Genomic DNA, 18,220 nt, shown 5'->3' with positions numbered 1-18,220 from the left:
CGGCGAGTCATCTTTGTGACAGGCCTTATGAAATTGAAATTCTTTTGTCCCTGAACTGTTACTGCTCCTTTTTAGTGTCCGCCTCCCCCACTGCCTTTCCAACAACTCTTTGAATCCTTCTTCAGCTCCTGATAATGTTCCTTTTCACAATTGTGCCTGTTGTCACCTGCTTTTTTCCTTTTTTTGTGAAATGGAAGGATCTTCCACTGCCGTGGGCCCAGTGCTGTAAATGAAGAAGTGGCCGAGTGGTTAAGGCGATGGACTGCTAATCCATTGTGCTCTGCACGCATGAGTTCGTATCTCATCCTCGTTGGTGAGTCATCTTTATGACATGTCCGCCTTATGAAATTGAAATTCTTCCGTCCCTGAACCCTTAGTTCTCCTACTTAGTGTCCATCCACTGCCTTTCCAACAACTCTTTGAATCCTTCTTCAGCTCCTGATAATGTTCCTTTTCACAATTGTGCCTGTTGTCACCTGCTTTTTTCCTTTTTTTGTGAAATGGAAGGATCTTTCACTGCCGTGGGCCTAGAGTGCCGTGGGCCTAGTGCTGTGTATGACGAGGTGGCCGAGTGGTTAAGGCGATGGACTGCTAATCCATTGTGCTCTGCACGCGTGAGTTCGAATCTCATCCTCGTCGGTGAGTCATCTTTATGACATGTCCGCCTTATGAAATTGAAATTCTTCCGTCCCTAAACCCTTAGTTCTCCTACTTAGTGTCCATCCACTGCCTTTCCAACAACTCTTTGATTCCTTCCTCTGCTCCTGATAATGTTCCTTTTTACAATTGTGCCTGTTGTCACCTGCTTTTTTCCTTTTTTTGTGAAATGGAAGGATCTTTCACTGCCGTGGGCCCGGTGCTGTAAACAACGAGGTGGCCGAGTGGTTAAGGCGATGGACTGCTAATCCATTGTGCTCTGCACGCGTGGGTTCGTATCTCATCCTCGTCAGTGAGTCATCTTTATGACATGTCCGCCTTATGAAATTGAAATTCTTCCGTCCCTGAACCCTTAGTTCTCCTACTTAGTGTCCATCCACTGCCTTTCCAAAAACTCTTTGAATCCTTCTTCAGCTCCTGATAATGTTCCTTTTTACAAATGTGCCGGTTGTCACCTGCTTTTTTCCTTTTTTTGTGAAATGGAAGGATCTTTACTGCCGTGGGCCTAGTGCTGTGTATGACGAGGTGGCCGAGTGGTTAAGGCGATGGACTGCTAATCCATTGTGCTCTGCATTTGTGAGTTCCAATCTCGTTGGCGAGTCATCTTTATGACATGTCGGCCTTATGAAATTGAAATTCTTGCGTCCCTAAACCCTTAGTTCTCCTACTTAGTGTCCATCCACTGCCTTTCCAACAACTCTTTGATTCCTTCCTCTGCTCCTGATAATGTTCCTTTTCACAATTGTGCCTGTTGTCACCTGCTTTTTTCCTTTTTTTGTGAAATGGAAGGATCTTCCACTGCCGTGGGCCCAGTGCTGTAAACGACAAAGTGGCCGAGTATTTAAGGCGATGGACTGCTAATCCATTGTGCTCTGCATGCGTGAGTTCGAATCTCATCCTCGTCGACAAGTTGTGCTTATGACATGTTCGCTTTATGAAATTGAAATTCTTCCGTCCCTGAACCCTTAGTTCTCCTACCTAGTGTCCCTCCACGGCATTTCCAACAACTTTTTTATTCCTTCCTCTGCTCCTGATAATGTTCCTTTTCACAATTGTGCCGGTTGTCACCTGCTTTTTTCCTTTTTTTGTGAAATGGAAGGATCTTTCACTGCCGTGGGCCCAGTGCTGTAAACGACGAGGTGGCCGAGTGGTTAAGGCGATGGACTGCTAATCCATTGTGCTCTGCATTTGTGAGTTCCAATCTCGTTGGCGAGTCATCTTTATGACATGTCGGCCTTATGAAATTGAAATTCTTTTGTCCCTGAACTGTTACTGCTCCTTTTTAGTGTCCGCCTCCCCCACTGCCTTTCCAACAACTCTTTGAATCCTTCTTCAGCTCCTGATAATGTTCCTTTTCACAATTGTGCCTGTTGTCACCTGCTTTTTTCCTTTTTTTGTGAAATGGAAGGATCTTCCACTGCCGTGGGCCCAGTGCTGTAAATGAAGAAGTGGCCGAGTGGTTAAGGCGATGGACTGCTAATCCATTGTGCTCTGCACGCATGAGTTCGTATCTCATCCTCGTTGGTGAGTCATCTTTATGACATGTCCGCCTTATGAAATTGAAATTCTTCCGTCCCTGAACCCTTAGTTCTCCTACTTAGTGTCCATCCACTGCCTTTCCAACAACTCTTTGAATCCTTCTTCAGCTCCTGATAATGTTCCTTTTCACAATTGTGCCTGTTGTCACCTGCTTTTTTCCTTTTTTTGTGAAATGGAAGGATCTTTCTCTGCCGTGGGCCTAGAGTGCCGTGGGCCTAGTGCTGTGTATGACGAGGTGGCCGAGTGGTTAAGGCGATGGACTGCTAATCCATTGTGCTCTGCACGCGTGAGTTCGAATCTCATCCTCGTCGGTGAGTCATCTTTATGACATGTCCGCCTTATGAAATTGAAATTCTTCCGTCCCTAAACCCTTAGTTCTCCTACTTAGTGTCCATCCACTGCCTTTCCAACAACTCTTTGATTCCTTCCTCTGCTCCTGATAATGTTCCTTTTTACAATTGTGCCTGTTGTCACCTGCTTTTTTCCTTTTTTTGTGAAATGGAAGGATCTTCCACTGCCGTGGGCCCAGTGCTGTAAACGACAAAGTGGCCGAGTATTTAAGGCGATGGACTGCTAATCCATTGTGCTCTGCATGCGTGAGTTCGAATCTCATCCTCGTCGACAAGTTGTGCTTATGACATGTTCGCTTTATGAAATTGAAATTCTTCCGTCCCTGAACCCTTAGTTCTCCTACTTAGTGTCCATCCACTGCCTTTCCAAAAACTCTTTGAATCCTTCTTCAGCTCCTGATAATGTTCCTTTTTACAAATGTGCCGGTTGTCACCTGCTTTTTTCCTTTTTTTGTGAAATGGAAGGATCTTTCACTGCCGTGGGCCTAGTGCCGTGGGCCTAGTGCTGTGAATGACGAGGTGGCTGAGTGGTTAAGGCGATGGACTGCTAATCCATTGTGCTCTGCATTTGTGAGTTCCAATCTCGTTGGCGAGTCATCTTTATGACATGTCGGCCTTATGAAATTGAAATTCTTGCGTCCCTAAACCCTTAGTTCTCCTACTTAGTGTCCATCCACTGCCTTTCCAACAACTCTTTGATTCCTTCCTCTGCTCCTGATAATGTTCCTTTTCACAATTGTGCCTGTTGTCACCTGCTTTTTTCCTTTTTTTGTGAAATGGAAGGATCTTCCACTGCCGTGGGCCCAGTGCTGTAAACGACAAAGTGGCCGAGTATTTAAGGCGATGGACTGCTAATCCATTGTGCTCTGCATGCGTGAGTTCGAATCTCATCCTCGTCGACAAGTTGTGCTTATGACATGTTCGCTTTATGAAATTGAAATTCTTCCGTCCCTGAACCCTTAGTTCTCCTACCTAGTGTCCCTCCACGGCATTTCCAACAACTTTTTTATTCCTTCCTCTGCTCCTGATAATGTTCCTTTTCACAATTGTGCCGGTTGTCACCTGCTTTTTTCCTTTTTTTGTGAAATGGAAGGATCTTTCACTGCCGTGGGCCCAGTGCTGTAAACGACGAGGTGGCCGAGTGGTTAAGGCGATGGACTGCTAATCCATTGTGCTCTGCATTTGTGAGTTCCAATCTCGTTGGCGAGTCATCTTTATGACATGTCGGCCTTATGAAATTGAAATTCTTTTGTCCCTGAACTGTTACTGCTCCTTTTTAGTGTCCGCCTCCCCCACTGCCTTTCCAACAACTCTTTGAATCCTTCTTCAGCTCCTGATAATGTTCCTTTTCACAATTGTGCCTGTTGTCACCTGCTTTTTTCCTTTTTTTGTGAAATGGAAGGATCTTCCACTGCCGTGGGCCCAGTGCTGTAAATGAAGAAGTGGCCGAGTGGTTAAGGCGATGGACTGCTAATCCATTGTGCTCTGCACGCATGAGTTCGTATCTCATCCTCGTTGGTGAGTCATCTTTATGACATGTCCGCCTTATGAAATTGAAATTCTTCCGTCCCTGAACCCTTAGTTCTCCTACTTAGTGTCCATCCACTGCCTTTCCAACAACTCTTTGAATCCTTCTTCAGCTCCTGATAATGTTCCTTTTCACAATTGTGCCTGTTGTCACCTGCTTTTTTCCTTTTTTTGTGAAATGGAAGGATCTTTCACTGCCGTGGGCCTAGAGTGCCGTGGGCCTAGTGCTGTGTATGACGAGGTGGCCGAGTGGTTAAGGCGATGGACTGCTAATCCATTGTGCTCTGCACGCGTGAGTTCGAATCTCATCCTCGTCGGTGAGTCATCTTTATGACATGTCCGCCTTATGAAATTGAAATTCTTCCGTCCCTAAACCCTTAGTTCTCCTACTTAGTGTCCATCCACTGCCTTTCCAACAACTCTTTGATTCCTTCCTCTGCTCCTGATAATGTTCCTTTTTACAATTGTGCCTGTTGTCACCTGCTTTTTTCCTTTTTTTGTGAAATGGAAGGATCTTTCACTGCCGTGGGCCCGGTGCTGTAAACAACGAGGTGGCCGAGTGGTTAAGGCGATGGACTGCTAATCCATTGTGCTCTGCACGCGTGGGTTCGTATCTCATCCTCGTCAGTGAGTCATCTTTATGACATGTCCGCCTTATGAAATTGAAATTCTTCCGTCCCTGAACCCTTAGTTCTCCTACTTAGTGTCCATCCACTGCCTTTCCAAAAACTCTTTGAATCCTTCTTCAGCTCCTGATAATGTTCCTTTTTACAAATGTGCCGGTTGTCACCTGCTTTTTTCCTTTTTTTGTGAAATGGAAGGATCTTTACTGCCGTGGGCCTAGTGCTGTGTATGACGAGGTGGCCGAGTGGTTAAGGCGATGGACTGCTAATCCATTGTGCTCTGCATTTGTGAGTTCCAATCTCGTTGGCGAGTCATCTTTATGACATGTCGGCCTTATGAAATTGAAATTCTTGCGTCCCTAAACCCTTAGTTCTCCTACTTAGTGTCCATCCACTGCCTTTCCAACAACTCTTTGATTCCTTCCTCTGCTCCTGATAATGTTCCTTTTCACAATTGTGCCTGTTGTCACCTGCTTTTTTCCTTTTTTTGTGAAATGGAAGGATCTTCCACTGCCGTGGGCCCAGTGCTGTAAACGACAAAGTGGCCGAGTATTTAAGGCGATGGACTGCTAATCCATTGTGCTCTGCATGCGTGAGTTCGAATCTCATCCTCGTCGACAAGTTGTGCTTATGACATGTTCGCTTTATGAAATTGAAATTCTTCCGTCCCTGAACCCTTAGTTCTCCTACCTAGTGTCCCTCCACGGCATTTCCAACAACTTTTTTATTCCTTCCTCTGCTCCTGATAATGTTCCTTTTCACAATTGTGCCGGTTGTCACCTGCTTTTTTCCTTTTTTTGTGAAATGGAAGGATCTTTCACTGCCGTGGGCCCAGTGCTGTAAACGACGAGGTGGCCGAGTGGTTAAGGCGATGGACTGCTAATCCATTGTGCTCTGCATTTGTGAGTTCCAATCTCGTTGGCGAGTCATCTTTATGACATGTCGGCCTTATGAAATTGAAATTCTTTTGTCCCTGAACTGTTACTGCTCCTTTTTAGTGTCCGCCTCCCCCACTGCCTTTCCAACAACTCTTTGAATCCTTCTTCAGCTCCTGATAATGTTCCTTTTCACAATTGTGCCTGTTGTCACCTGCTTTTTTCCTTTTTTTGTGAAATGGAAGGATCTTCCACTGCCGTGGGCCCAGTGCTGTAAATGAAGAAGTGGCCGAGTGGTTAAGGCGATGGACTGCTAATCCATTGTGCTCTGCACGCATGAGTTCGTATCTCATCCTCGTTGGTGAGTCATCTTTATGACATGTCCGCCTTATGAAATTGAAATTCTTCCGTCCCTGAACCCTTAGTTCTCCTACTTAGTGTCCATCCACTGCCTTTCCAACAACTCTTTGAATCCTTCTTCAGCTCCTGATAATGTTCCTTTTCACAATTGTGCCTGTTGTCACCTGCTTTTTTCCTTTTTTTGTGAAATGGAAGGATCTTTCTCTGCCGTGGGCCTAGAGTGCCGTGGGCCTAGTGCTGTGTATGACGAGGTGGCCGAGTGGTTAAGGCGATGGACTGCTAATCCATTGTGCTCTGCACGCGTGAGTTCGAATCTCATCCTCGTCGGTGAGTCATCTTTATGACATGTCCGCCTTATGAAATTGAAATTCTTCCGTCCCTAAACCCTTAGTTCTCCTACTTAGTGTCCATCCACTGCCTTTCCAACAACTCTTTGATTCCTTCCTCTGCTCCTGATAATGTTCCTTTTTACAATTGTGCCTGTTGTCACCTGCTTTTTTCCTTTTTTTGTGAAATGGAAGGATCTTTCACTGCCGTGGGCCCGGTGCTGTAAACAACGAGGTGGCCGAGTGGTTAAGGCGATGGACTGCTAATCCATTGTGCTCTGCACGCGTGGGTTCGTATCTCATCCTCGTCAGTGAGTCATCTTTATGACATGTCCGCCTTATGAAATTGAAATTCTTCCGTCCCTGAACCCTTAGTTCTCCTACTTAGTGTCCATCCACTGCCTTTCCAAAAACTCTTTGAATCCTTCTTCAGCTCCTGATAATGTTCCTTTTTACAAATGTGCCGGTTGTCACCTGCTTTTTTCCTTTTTTTGTGAAATGGAAGGATCTTTACTGCCGTGGGCCTAGTGCTGTGTATGACGAGGTGGCCGAGTGGTTAAGGCGATGGACTGCTAATCCATTGTGCTCTGCATGCGTGAGTTTCAATCTCGTCGGCGAGTCATCTTTGTGACAGGCCTTATGAAATTGAAATTCTGTTGTCCCTGAACTGTTACTGCTCCTTTTTAGTGTCCGCCTCCCCCACTGCCTTTCCAACAACTCTTTGAATCCTTCTTCAGCTCCTGATAATGTTCCTTTTCACAATTGTGCCTGTTGTCACCTGCTTTTTTCCTTTTTTTGTGAAATGGAAGGATCTTTCACTGCCGTGGGCCTAGTGCCGTGGGCCTAGTGCTGTGAATGACGAGGTGGCCGAGTGGTTAAGGCGATGGACTGCTAATCCATTGTGCTCTGCACGCGTGAGTTCGAATCTCATCCTCGTCGGTGAGTCATCTTTATGACATGTCCGCCTTATGAAATTGAAATTCTTCCGTCCCTAAACCCTTAGTTCTCCTACTTAGTGTCCATCCACTGCCTTTCCAACAACTCTTTGATTCCTTCCTCTGCTCCTGATAATGTTCCTTTTTACAATTGTGCCTGTTGTCACCTGCTTTTTTCCTTTTTTTGTGAAATGGAAGGATCTTCCACTGCCGTGGGCCCAGTGCTGTAAACGACAAAGTGGCCGAGTATTTAAGGCGATGGACTGCTAATCCATTGTGCTCTGCATGCGTGAGTTCGAATCTCATCCTCGTCGACAAGTTGTGCTTATGACATGTTCGCTTTATGAAATTGAAATTCTTCCGTCCCTGAACCCTTAGTTCTCCTACTTAGTGTCCATCCACTGCCTTTCCAAAAACTCTTTGAATCCTTCTTCAGCTCCTGATAATGTTCCTTTTTACAAATGTGCCGGTTGTCACCTGCTTTTTTCCTTTTTTTGTGAAATGGAAGGATCTTTCACTGCCGTGGGCCTAGTGCCGTGGGCCTAGTGCTGTGAATGACGAGGTGGCCGAGTGGTTAAGGCGATGGACTGCTAATCCATTGTGCTCTGCACGCGTGAGTTCGAATCTCATCCTCGTCGGTGAGTCATCTTTATGACATGTCCGCCTTATGAAATTGAAATTCTTCCGTCCCTAAACCCTTAGTTCTCCTACTTAGTGTCCATCCGCTGCCTTTCCAACAACTCTTTGATTCCTTCCTCTGCTCCTGATAATGTTCCTTTTTACAATTGTGCCTGTTGTCACCTGCTTTTTTCCTTTTTTTGTGAAATGGAAGGATCTTCCACTGCCGTGGGCCCAGTGCTGTAAACGACAAAGTGGCCGAGTATTTAAGGCGATGGACTGCTAATCCATTGTGCTCTGCACGCGTGGGTTCGTATCTCATTCTCGTCGATAAGTTGTGCTTATGACATGTTCGCTTTATGAAATTGAAATTCTTCCGTCCCTGAACCCTTAGTTCTCCTACTTAGTGTCCCTCCACTGCATTTCCAACAACTTTTTGATTCCTTCCTCTGCTCCTGATAATGTTCCTTTTCACAATTGTGCCGGTTGTCACCTGCTTTTTTCCTTTTTTTGTGAAATGGAAGGATCTTTCACTGCCGTGGGCCCAGTGCTGTAAACGACAAAGTGGCCGAGTATTTAAGGCGATGGACTGCTAATCCATTGTGCTCTGCATGCGTGAGTTCGAATCTCATCCTCGTCGACAAGTTGTGCTTATGACATGTTCGCTTTATGAAATTGAAATTCTTCCGTCCCTGAACCCTTAGTTCTCCTACCTAGTGTCCCTCCACGGCATTTCCAACAGCTTTTTTATTCCTTCCTCTGCTCCTGATAATGTTCCTTTTCACAATTGTGCCGGTTGTCACCTGCTTTTTTCCTTTTTTTGTGAAATGGAAGGATCTTTCACTGCCGTGGGCCCAGTGCTGTAAACAACGAGGTGGCCGAGTAGTTAAGGCGATGGACTGCTAATCCATTGTGCTCTGCACGCATGAGTTCGTATCTCATCCTCGTTGGTGAGTGATCTTTATGACATGTCCGCCTTATGAAATTGAAATTCTTCCGTCCCTGAACCCTTAGTTCTCCTACTTAGTGTCCATCCACTGCCTTTCCAACAACTCTTTGAATCCTTCTTCAGCTCCTGATAATGTTCCTTTTCACAATTGTGCCTGTTGTCACCTGCTTTTTTCCTTTTTTTGTGAAATGGAAGGATCTTTCACTGCCGTGGGCCTAGAGTGCCGTGGGCCTAGTGCTGTGTATGACGAGGTGGCCGAGTGGTTAAGGCGATGGACTGCTAATCCATTGTGCTCTGCACGCGTGAGTTCGAATCTCATCCTCCTCGGCAAGTTGTTCTTATGACATGTTCGCTTCATGAAATTGAAATTCTTCCGTCCCTGAACCCTTAGTTCTCCTACTTAGTGTCCCTCCACTGCATTTCCAACAACTTTTTGATTCTTTCCTCTGCTCCTGATAATGTTCCTTTTCACAATTGTGCCGGTTGTCACCTGCTTTATTCCTTTTTTTGTGAAATGGAAGGATCTTTCACTGCCGTGGGCCCAGTGCTGTAAATGACGAAGTGGCCGAGTGGTTAAGGCGATGGACTGCTAATCCATTGTGCTCTGCACGCGTGAGTTCGAATCTCATCCTCGTCGGCAAGTTGTTCTTATGAAATGTTCGCTTTATGAAATTGAAATTCTTCCGTCCCTGAACCCTTAGTTCTCTTACTTAGTGTCCCTCCACTGCATTTCCAACAACTTTTTGATTCCTTCCTCTGCTCCTGATAATGTTCCTTTTCACAATTGTGCCGGTTGTCACCTGCTTTTTTCCTTTTTTTGTGAAATGGAAGGATCTTTCACTGCCGTGGGCCCAGCGCTGTAAACGAAGAGGTGGCCGAGTGGTTAAGGCGATGGACTGCTAATCCATTGTGCTCTGCATGCGTGAGTTTCAATCTCGTCGGCGAGTCATCTTTGTGACAGGCCTTATGAAATTGAAATTCTGTTGTCCCTGAACTGTTACTGCTCCTTTTTAGTGTCCGCCTCCCCCACTGCCTTTCCAACAACTCTTTGAATCCTTCTTCAGCTCCTGATAATGTTCCTTTTCACAATTGTGCCTGTTGTCACCTGCTTTTTTCCTTTTTTTGTGAAATGGAAGGATCTTTCACTGCCGTGGGCCTAGAGTGCCGTGGGCCTAGTGCTGTGTATGACGAGGTGGCCGAGTGGTTAAGGCGATGGACTGCTAATCCATTGTGCTCTGCACGCGTGAGTTCGAATCTCATCCTCGTCGGCAAGTTGTTCTTATGACATGTTCGCTTCATGAAATTGAAATTCTTCCGTCCCTGAACCCTTAGTTCTCCTACTTAGTGTCCCTCCACTGCATTTCCAACAACTTTTTGATTCTTTCCTCTGCTCCTGATAATGTTCCTTTTCACAATTGTGCCGGTTGTCACCTGCTTTATTCCTTTTTTTGTGAAATGGAAGGATCTTTCACTGCCGTGGGCCCAGTGCTGTAAATGACGAAGTGGCCGAGTGGTTAAGGCGATGGACTGCTAATCCATTGTGCTCTGCACGCGTGAGTTCGAATCTCATCCTCGTCGGCAAGTTGTTCTTATGAAATGTTCGCTTTATGAAATTGAAATTCTTCCGTCCCTGAACCCTTAGTTCTCTTACTTAGTGTCCCTCCACTGCATTTCCAACAACTTTTTGATTCCTTCCTCTGCTCCTGATAATGTTCCTTTTCACAATTGTGCCGGTTGTCACCTGCTTTTTTCCTTTTTTTGTGAAATGGAAGGATCTTTCACTGCCGTGGGCCCAGCGCTGTAAACGAAGAGGTGGCCGAGTGGTTAAGGCGATGGACTGCTAATCCATTGTGCTCTGCATGCGTGAGTTTCAATCTCGTCGGCGAGTCATCTTTGTGACAGGCCTTATGAAATTGAAATTCTGTTGTCCCTGAACTGTTACTGCTCCTTTTTAGTGTCCGCCTCCCCCACTGCCTTTCCAACAACTCTTTGAATCCTTCTTCAGCTCCTGATAATGTTCCTTTTCACAATTGTGCCTGTTGTCACCTGCTTTTTTCCTTTTTTTGTGAAATGGAAGGATCTTTCACTGCCGTGGGCCTAGTGCCGTGGGCCTAGTGCTGTGAATGACGAGGTGGCCGAGTGGTTAAGGCGATGGACTGCTAATCCATTGTGCTCTGCACGCGTGAGTTCGAATCTCATCCTCGTCGGTGAGTCATCTTTATGACATGTCCGCCTTATGAAATTGAAATTCTTCCGTCCCTAAACCCTTAGTTCTCCTACTTAGTGTCCATCCACTGCCTTTCCAACAACTCTTTGATTCCTTCCTCTGCTCCTGATAATGTTCCTTTTTACAATTGTGCCTGTTGTCACCTGCTTTTTTCCTTTTTTTGTGAAATGGAAGGATCTTCCACTGCCGTGGGCCCAGTGCTGTAAACGACAAAGTGGCCGAGTATTTAAGGCGATGGACTGCTAATCCATTGTGCTCTGCATGCGTGAGTTCGAATCTCATCCTCGTCGACAAGTTGTGCTTATGACATGTTCGCTTTATGAAATTGAAATTCTTCCGTCCCTGAACCCTTAGTTCTCCTACTTAGTGTCCATCCACTGCCTTTCCAAAAACTCTTTGAATCCTTCTTCAGCTCCTGATAATGTTCCTTTTTACAAATGTGCCGGTTGTCACCTGCTTTTTTCCTTTTTTTGTGAAATGGAAGGATCTTTCACTGCCGTGGGCCTAGTGCCGTGGGCCTAGTGCTGTGAATGACGAGGTGGCCGAGTGGTTAAGGCGATGGACTGCTAATCCATTGTGCTCTGCATTTGTGAGTTCCAATCTCGTTGGCGAGTCATCTTTATGACATGTCGGCCTTATGAAATTGAAATTTTTGCGTCCCTAAACCCTTAGTTCTCCTACTTAGTGTCCATCCACTGCCTTTCCAACAACTCTTTGATTCCTTCCTCTGCTCCTGATAATGTTCCTTTTCACAATTGTGCCTGTTGTCACCTGCTTTTTTCCTTTTTTTGTGAAATGGAAGGATCTTCCACTGCCGTGGGCCCAGTGCTGTAAACGACAAAGTGGCCGAGTATTTAAGGCGATGGACTGCTAATCCATTGTGCTCTGCATGCGTGAGTTCGAATCTCATCCTCGTCGACAAGTTGTGCTTATGACATGTTCGCTTTATGAAATTGAAATTCTTCCGTCCCTGAACCCTTAGTTCTCCTACCTAGTGTCCCTCCACGGCATTTCCAACAACTTTTTTATTCCTTCCTCTGCTCCTGATAATGTTCCTTTTCACAATTGTGCCGGTTGTCACCTGCTTTTTTCCTTTTTTTGTGAAATGGAAGGATCTTTCACTGCCGTGGGCCCAGTGCTGTAAACGACGAGGTGGCCGAGTGGTTAAGGCGATGGACTGCTAATCCATTGTGCTCTGCATTTGTGAGTTCCAATCTCGTTGGCGAGTCATCTTTATGACATGTCGGCCTTATGAAATTGAAATTCTTTTGTCCCTGAACTGTTACTGCTCCTTTTTAGTGTCCGCCTCCCCCACTGCCTTTCCAACAACTCTTTGAATCCTTCTTCAGCTCCTGATAATGTTCCTTTTCACAATTGTGCCTGTTGTCACCTGCTTTTTTGCTTTTTTTGTGAAATGGAAGGATCTTCCACTGCCGTGGGCCCAGTGCTGTAAATGAAGAAGTGGCCGAGTGGTTAAGGCGATGGACTGCTAATCCATTGTGCTCTGCACGCATGAGTTCGTATCTCATCCTCGTTGGTGAGTCATCTTTATGACATGTCCGCCTTATGAAATTGAAATTCTTCCGTCCCTGAACCCTTAGTTCTCCTACTTAGTGTCCATCCACTGCCTTTCCAACAACTCTTTGAATCCTTCTTCAGCTCCTGATAATGTTCCTTTTCACAATTGTGCCTGTTGTCACCTGCTTTTTTCCTTTTTTTGTGAAATGGAAGGATCTTTCACTGCCGTGGGCCTAGAGTGCCGTGGGCCTAGTGCTGTGTATGACGAGGTGGCCGAGTGGTTAAGGCGATGGACTGCTAATCCATTGTGCTCTGCACGCGTGAGTTCGAATCTCATCCTCGTCGGTGAGTCATCTTTATGACATGTCCGCCTTATGAAATTGAAATTCTTCCGTCCCTAAACCCTTAGTTCTCCTACTTAGTGTCCATCCACTGCCTTTCCAACAACTCTTTGATTCCTTCCTCTGCTCCTGATAATGTTCCTTTTTACAATTGTGCCTGTTGTCACCTGCTTTTTTCCTTTTTTTGTGAAATGGAAGGATCTTTCACTGCCGTGGGCCCAGTGCTGTAAACGACGAGGTGGCCGAGTGGTTAAGGCGATGGACTGCTAATCCATTGTGCTCTGCATTTGTGAGTTCCAATCTCGTTGGCGAGTCATCTTTATGACATGTCGGCCTTATGAAATTGAAATTCTTTTGTCCCTGAACTGTTACTGCTCCTTTTTAGTGTCCGCCTCCCCCACTGCCTTTCCAACAACTCTTTGAATCCTTCTTCAGCTCCTGATAATGTTCCTTTTCACAATTGTGCCTGTTGTCACCTGCTTTTTTGCTTTTTTTGTGAAATGGAAGGATCTTCCACTGCCGTGGGCCCAGTGCTGTAAATGAAGAAGTGGCCGAGTGGTTAAGGCGATGGACTGCTAATCCATTGTGCTCTGCACGCATGAGTTCGTATCTCATCCTCGTTGGTGAGTCATCTTTATGACATGTCCGCCTTATGAAATTGAAATTCTTCCGTCCCTGAACCCTTAGTTCTCCTACTTAGTGTCCATCCACTGCCTTTCCAACAACTCTTTGAATCCTTCTTCAGCTCCTGATAATGTTCCTTTTCACAATTGTGCCTGTTGTCACCTGCTTTTTTCCTTTTTTTGTGAAATGGAAGGATCTTTCACTGCCGTGGGCCTAGAGTGCCGTGGGCCTAGTGCTGTGTATGACGAGGTGGCCGAGTGGTTAAGGCGATGGACTGCTAATCCATTGTGCTCTGCACGCGTGAGTTCGAATCTCATCCTCGTCGGTGAGTCATCTTTATGACATGTCCGCCTTATGAAATTGAAATTCTTCCGTCCCTAAACCCTTAGTTCTCCTACTTAGTGTCCATCCACTGCCTTTCCAACAACTCTTTGATTCCTTCCTCTGCTCCTGATAATGTTCCTTTTTACAATTGTGCCTGTTGTCACCTGCTTTTTTCCTTTTTTTGTGAAATGGAAGGATCTTTCACTGCCGTGGGCCCGGTGCTGTAAACAACGAGGTGGCCGAGTGGTTAAGGCGATGGACTGCTAATCCATTGTGCTCTGCACGCGTGAGTTCGAATCTCATCCTCGTCGGTGAGTCATCTTTATGACATGTCCGCCTTATGAAATTGAAATTCTTCCGTCCCTAAACCCTTAGTTCTCCTACTTAGTGTCCATCCACTGCCTTTCCAACAACTCTTTGATTCCTTCCTCTGCTCCTGATAATGTTCCTTTTTACAATTGTGCCTGTTGTCACCTGCTTTTTTCCTTTTTTTGTGAAATGGAAGGATCTTTCACTGCCGTGGGCCCGGTGCTGTAAACAACGAGGTGGCCGAGTGGTTAAGGCGATGGACTGCTAATCCATTGTGCTCTGCACGCGTGGGTTCGTATCTCATCCTCGTCAGTGAGTCATCTTTATGACATGTCCGCCTTATGAAATTGAAATTCTTCCGTCCCTGAACCCTTAGTTCTCCTACTTAGTGTCCATCCACTGCCTTTCCAAAAACTCTTTGAATCCTTCTTCAGCTCCTGATAATGTTCCTTTTTACAAATGTGCCGGTTGTCACCTGCTTTTTTCCTTTTTTTGTGAAATGGAATGATCTTTACTGCCGTGGGCCTAGTGCTGTGTATGACGAGGTGGCCGAGTGGTTAAGGCGATGGACTGCTAATCCATTGTGCTCTGCATGCGTGAGTTTCAATCTCGTCGGCGAGTCATCTTTGTGACAGGCCTTATGAAATTGAAATTCTGTTGTCCCTGAACTGTTACTGCTCCTTTTTAGTGTCCGCCTCCCCCACTGCCTTTCCAACAACTCTTTGAATCCTTCTTCAGCTCCTGATAATGTTCCTTTTCACAATTGTGCCTGTTGTCACCTGCTTTTTTCCTTTTTTTGTGAAATGGAAGGATCTTTCACTGCCGTGGGCCTAGTGCCGTGGGCCTAGTGCTGTGAATGACGAGGTGGCCGAGTGGTTAAGGCGATGGACTGCTAATCCATTGTGCTCTGCACGCGTGAGTTCGAATCTCATCCTCGTCGGTGAGTCATCTTTATGACATGTCCGCCTTATGAAATTGAAATTCTTCCGTCCCTAAACCCTTAGTTCTCCTACTTAGTGTCCATCCACTGCCTTTCCAACAACTCTTTGATTCCTTCCTCTGCTCCTGATAATGTTCCTTTTTACAATTGTGCCTGTTGTCACCTGCTTTTTTCCTTTTTTTGTGAAATGGAAGGATCTTCCACTGCCGTGGGCCCAGTGCTGTAAACGACAAAGTGGCCGAGTATTTAAGGCGATGGACTGCTAATCCATTGTGCTCTGCATGCGTGAGTTCGAATCTCATCCTCGTCGACAAGTTGTGCTTATGACATGTTCGCTTTATGAAATTGAAATTCTTCCGTCCCTGAACCCTTAGTTCTCCTACTTAGTGTCCATCCACTGCCTTTCCAAAAACTCTTTGAATCCTTCTTCAGCTCCTGATAATGTTCCTTTTTACAAATGTGCCGGTTGTCACCTGCTTTTTTCCTTTTTTTGTGAAATGGAAGGATCTTTCACTGCCGTGGGCCTAGTGCCGTGGGCCTAGTGCTGTGAATGACGAGGTGGCCGAGTGGTTAAGGCGATGGACTGCTAATCCATTGTGCTCTGCATTTGTGAGTTCCAATCTCATTGGCGAGTCATCTTTATGACATGTCGGCCTTATGAAATTGAAATTCTTGCGTCCCTAAACCCTTAGTTCTCCTACTTAGTGTCCATCCACTGCCTTTCCAACAACTCTTTGATTCCTTCCTCTGCTCCTGATAATGTTCCTTTTTACAATTGTGCCTGTTGTCACCTGCTTTTTTCCTTTTTTTGTGAAATGGAAGGATCTTCCACTGCCGTGGGCCCAGTGCTGTAAACGACAAAGTGGCCGAGTATTTAAGGCGATGGACTGCTAATCCATTGTGCTCTGCATGCGTGAGTTCGAATCTCATCCTCGTCGACAAGTTGTGCTTATGACATGTTCGCTTTATGAAATTGAAATTCTTCCGTCCCTGAACCCTTAGTTCTCCTACCTAGTGTCCCTCCACGGCATTTCCAACCACTTTTTTATTCCTTCCTCTGCTCCTGATAATGTTCCTTTTCACAATTGTGCCGGTTGTCACCTGCTTTTTTCCTTTTTTTGTGAAATGGAAGGATCTTTCACTGCCGTGGGCCCAGTGCTGTAAACGAAGAGGTGGCCGAGTGGTTAAGGCGATGGACTGCTAATCCATTGTGCTCTGCATTTGTGAGTTCCAATCTCGTTGGCGAGTCATCTTTATGACATGTCGGCCTTATGAAATTGAAATTCTTTTGTCCCTGAACTGTTACTGCTCCTTTTTAGTGTCCGCCTCCCCCACTGCCTTTCCAACAACTCTTTGAATCCTTCTTCAGCTCCTGATAATGTTCCTTTTCACAATTGTGCCTGTTGTCACCTGCTTTTTTCCTTTTTTTGTGAAATGGAAGGATCTTCCACTGCCGTGGGCCCAGTGCTGTAAATGAAGAAGTGGCCGAGTGGTTAAGGCGATGGACTGCTAATCCATTGTGCTCTGCACGCATGAGTTCGTATCTCATCCTCGTTGGTGAGTCATCTTTATGACATGTCCGCCTTATGAAATTGAAATTCTTCCGTCCCTGAACCCTTAGTTCTCCTACTTAGTGTCCATCCACTGCCTTTCCAACAACTCTTTGAATCCTTCTTCAGCTCCTGATAATGTTCCTTTTCACAATTGTGCCTGTTGTCACCTGCTTTTTTCCTTTTTTTGTGAAATGGAAGGATCTTTCTCTGCCGTGGGCCTAGAGTGCCGTGGGCCTAGTGCTGTGTATGACGAGGTGGCCGAGTGGTTAAGGCGATGGACTGCTAATCCATTGTGCTCTGCACGCGTGAGTTCGAATCTCATCCTCGTCGGTGAGTCATCTTTATGACATGTCCGCCTTATGAAATTGAAATTCTTCCGTCCCTAAACCCTTAGTTCTCCTACTTAGTGTCCATCCACTGCCTTTCCAACAACTCTTTGATTCCTTCCTCTGCTCCTGATAATGTTCCTTTTTACAATTGTGCCTGTTGTCACCTGCTTTTTTCCTTTTTTTGTGAAATGGAAGGATCTTCCACTGCCGTGGGCCCAGTGCTGTAAACGACAAAGTGGCCGAGTATTTAAGGCGATGGACTGCTAATCCATTGTGCTCTGCATGCGTGAGTTCGAATCTCATCCTCGTCGACAAGTTGTGCTTATGACATGTTCGCTTTATGAAATTGAAATTCTTCCGTCCCTGAACCCTTAGTTCTCCTACTTAGTGTCCATCCACTGCCTTTCCAAAAACTCTTTGAATCCTTCTTCAGCTCCTGATAATGTTCCTTTTTACAAATGTGCCGGTTGTCACCTGCTTTTTTCCTTTTTTTGTGAAATGGAAGGATCTTTCACTGCCGTGGGCCTAGTGCCGTGGGCCTAGTGCTGTGAATGACGAGGTGGCCGAGTGGTTAAGGCGATGGACTGCTAATCCATTGTGCTCTGCATTTGTGAGTTCCAATCTCATTGGCGAGTCATCTTTATGACATGTCGGCCTTATGAAATTGAAATTCTTGCGTCCCTAAACCCTTAGTTCTCCTACTTAGTGTCCATCCACTGCCTTTCCAACAACTCTTTGATTCCTTCCTCTGCTCCTGATAATGTTCCTTTTTACAATTGTGCCTGTTGTCACCTGCTTTTTTCCTTTTTTTGTGAAATGGAAGGATCTTCCACTGCCGTGGGCCCAGTGCTGTAAACGACAAAGTGGCCGAGTATTTAAGGCGATGGACTGCTAATCCATTGTGCTCTGCATGCGTGAGTTCGAATCTCATCCTCGTCGACAAGTTGTGCTTATGACATGTTCGCTTTATGAAATTGAAATTCTTCCGTCCCTGAACCCTTAGTTCTCCTACCTAGTGTCCCTCCACGGCATTTCCAACCACTTTTTTATTCCTTCCTCTGCTCCTGATAATGTTCCTTTTCACAATTGTGCCGGTTGTCACCTGCTTTTTTCCTTTTTTTGTGAAATGGAAGGATCTTTCACTGCCGTGGGCCCAGTGCTGTAAACGAAGAGGTGGCCGAGTGGTTAAGGCGATGGACTGCTAATCCATTGTGCTCTGCATTTGTGAGTTCCAATCTCGTTGGCGAGTCATCTTTATGACATGTCGGCCTTATGAAATTGAAATTCTTTTGTCCC

At 45.7% G+C, this 18,220-nt stretch overlaps 21 non-coding genes across 21 annotated transcripts; all 21 read left to right on the top strand.

The window, feature by feature from the left end:
- Positions 1-557: 557 nt before the first annotated feature.
- On the top strand, positions 558-639 carry trnas-gcu (transfer RNA serine (anticodon GCU)). Its single transcript has one exon. It is a non-coding gene; the product is annotated as a tRNA-Ser (tRNA).
- A 228-nt stretch (positions 640-867) lies between these two features.
- Positions 868-949, top strand: trnas-gcu (transfer RNA serine (anticodon GCU)). The gene has a single exon. It is a non-coding gene; the product is annotated as a tRNA-Ser (tRNA).
- Positions 950-2,425: 1,476 nt separating this feature from the next.
- On the top strand, positions 2,426-2,507 carry trnas-gcu (transfer RNA serine (anticodon GCU)). Its single transcript has one exon. It is a non-coding gene; the product is annotated as a tRNA-Ser (tRNA).
- Positions 2,508-4,308: 1,801 nt separating this feature from the next.
- trnas-gcu (transfer RNA serine (anticodon GCU)) lies at positions 4,309-4,390 on the top strand. Its single transcript has one exon. It is a non-coding gene; the product is annotated as a tRNA-Ser (tRNA).
- A 228-nt stretch (positions 4,391-4,618) lies between these two features.
- On the top strand, positions 4,619-4,700 carry trnas-gcu (transfer RNA serine (anticodon GCU)). The gene has a single exon. It is a non-coding gene; the product is annotated as a tRNA-Ser (tRNA).
- A 1,476-nt stretch (positions 4,701-6,176) lies between these two features.
- On the top strand, positions 6,177-6,258 carry trnas-gcu (transfer RNA serine (anticodon GCU)). The gene has a single exon. It is a non-coding gene; the product is annotated as a tRNA-Ser (tRNA).
- A 228-nt stretch (positions 6,259-6,486) lies between these two features.
- Positions 6,487-6,568, top strand: trnas-gcu (transfer RNA serine (anticodon GCU)). The gene has a single exon. It is a non-coding gene; the product is annotated as a tRNA-Ser (tRNA).
- Positions 6,569-7,114: 546 nt separating this feature from the next.
- Positions 7,115-7,196, top strand: trnas-gcu (transfer RNA serine (anticodon GCU)). Its single transcript has one exon. It is a non-coding gene; the product is annotated as a tRNA-Ser (tRNA).
- Positions 7,197-7,748: 552 nt separating this feature from the next.
- On the top strand, positions 7,749-7,830 carry trnas-gcu (transfer RNA serine (anticodon GCU)). The gene has a single exon. It is a non-coding gene; the product is annotated as a tRNA-Ser (tRNA).
- Positions 7,831-8,678: 848 nt separating this feature from the next.
- On the top strand, positions 8,679-8,760 carry trnas-gcu (transfer RNA serine (anticodon GCU)). The gene has a single exon. It is a non-coding gene; the product is annotated as a tRNA-Ser (tRNA).
- A 244-nt stretch (positions 8,761-9,004) lies between these two features.
- Positions 9,005-9,086, top strand: trnas-gcu (transfer RNA serine (anticodon GCU)). The gene has a single exon. It is a non-coding gene; the product is annotated as a tRNA-Ser (tRNA).
- Positions 9,087-9,314: 228 nt separating this feature from the next.
- On the top strand, positions 9,315-9,396 carry trnas-gcu (transfer RNA serine (anticodon GCU)). The gene has a single exon. It is a non-coding gene; the product is annotated as a tRNA-Ser (tRNA).
- Positions 9,397-9,945: 549 nt separating this feature from the next.
- trnas-gcu (transfer RNA serine (anticodon GCU)) lies at positions 9,946-10,027 on the top strand. The gene has a single exon. It is a non-coding gene; the product is annotated as a tRNA-Ser (tRNA).
- A 228-nt stretch (positions 10,028-10,255) lies between these two features.
- trnas-gcu (transfer RNA serine (anticodon GCU)) lies at positions 10,256-10,337 on the top strand. The gene has a single exon. It is a non-coding gene; the product is annotated as a tRNA-Ser (tRNA).
- Positions 10,338-10,884: 547 nt separating this feature from the next.
- On the top strand, positions 10,885-10,966 carry trnas-gcu (transfer RNA serine (anticodon GCU)). The gene has a single exon. It is a non-coding gene; the product is annotated as a tRNA-Ser (tRNA).
- A 1,801-nt stretch (positions 10,967-12,767) lies between these two features.
- Positions 12,768-12,849, top strand: trnas-gcu (transfer RNA serine (anticodon GCU)). Its single transcript has one exon. It is a non-coding gene; the product is annotated as a tRNA-Ser (tRNA).
- Positions 12,850-13,712: 863 nt separating this feature from the next.
- trnas-gcu (transfer RNA serine (anticodon GCU)) lies at positions 13,713-13,794 on the top strand. Its single transcript has one exon. It is a non-coding gene; the product is annotated as a tRNA-Ser (tRNA).
- Positions 13,795-14,022: 228 nt separating this feature from the next.
- Positions 14,023-14,104, top strand: trnas-gcu (transfer RNA serine (anticodon GCU)). Its single transcript has one exon. It is a non-coding gene; the product is annotated as a tRNA-Ser (tRNA).
- A 228-nt stretch (positions 14,105-14,332) lies between these two features.
- On the top strand, positions 14,333-14,414 carry trnas-gcu (transfer RNA serine (anticodon GCU)). The gene has a single exon. It is a non-coding gene; the product is annotated as a tRNA-Ser (tRNA).
- Positions 14,415-14,960: 546 nt separating this feature from the next.
- Positions 14,961-15,042, top strand: trnas-gcu (transfer RNA serine (anticodon GCU)). The gene has a single exon. It is a non-coding gene; the product is annotated as a tRNA-Ser (tRNA).
- Positions 15,043-16,843: 1,801 nt separating this feature from the next.
- Positions 16,844-16,925, top strand: trnas-gcu (transfer RNA serine (anticodon GCU)). The gene has a single exon. It is a non-coding gene; the product is annotated as a tRNA-Ser (tRNA).
- Positions 16,926-18,220: the final 1,295 nt, after the last annotated feature.

This window comes from Hypomesus nipponensis, chromosome 24, assembly GCF_054491055.1.
Source record: "Hypomesus nipponensis isolate SF chromosome 24, ASM5449105v1, whole genome shotgun sequence".
Classification (NCBI taxonomy): Eukaryota; Metazoa; Chordata; class Actinopteri; order Osmeriformes; family Osmeridae; genus Hypomesus; species Hypomesus nipponensis.
Note: the sequence above shows the minus strand (reverse complement) of the source record. Positions and strands in the feature narration are given on the sequence as shown.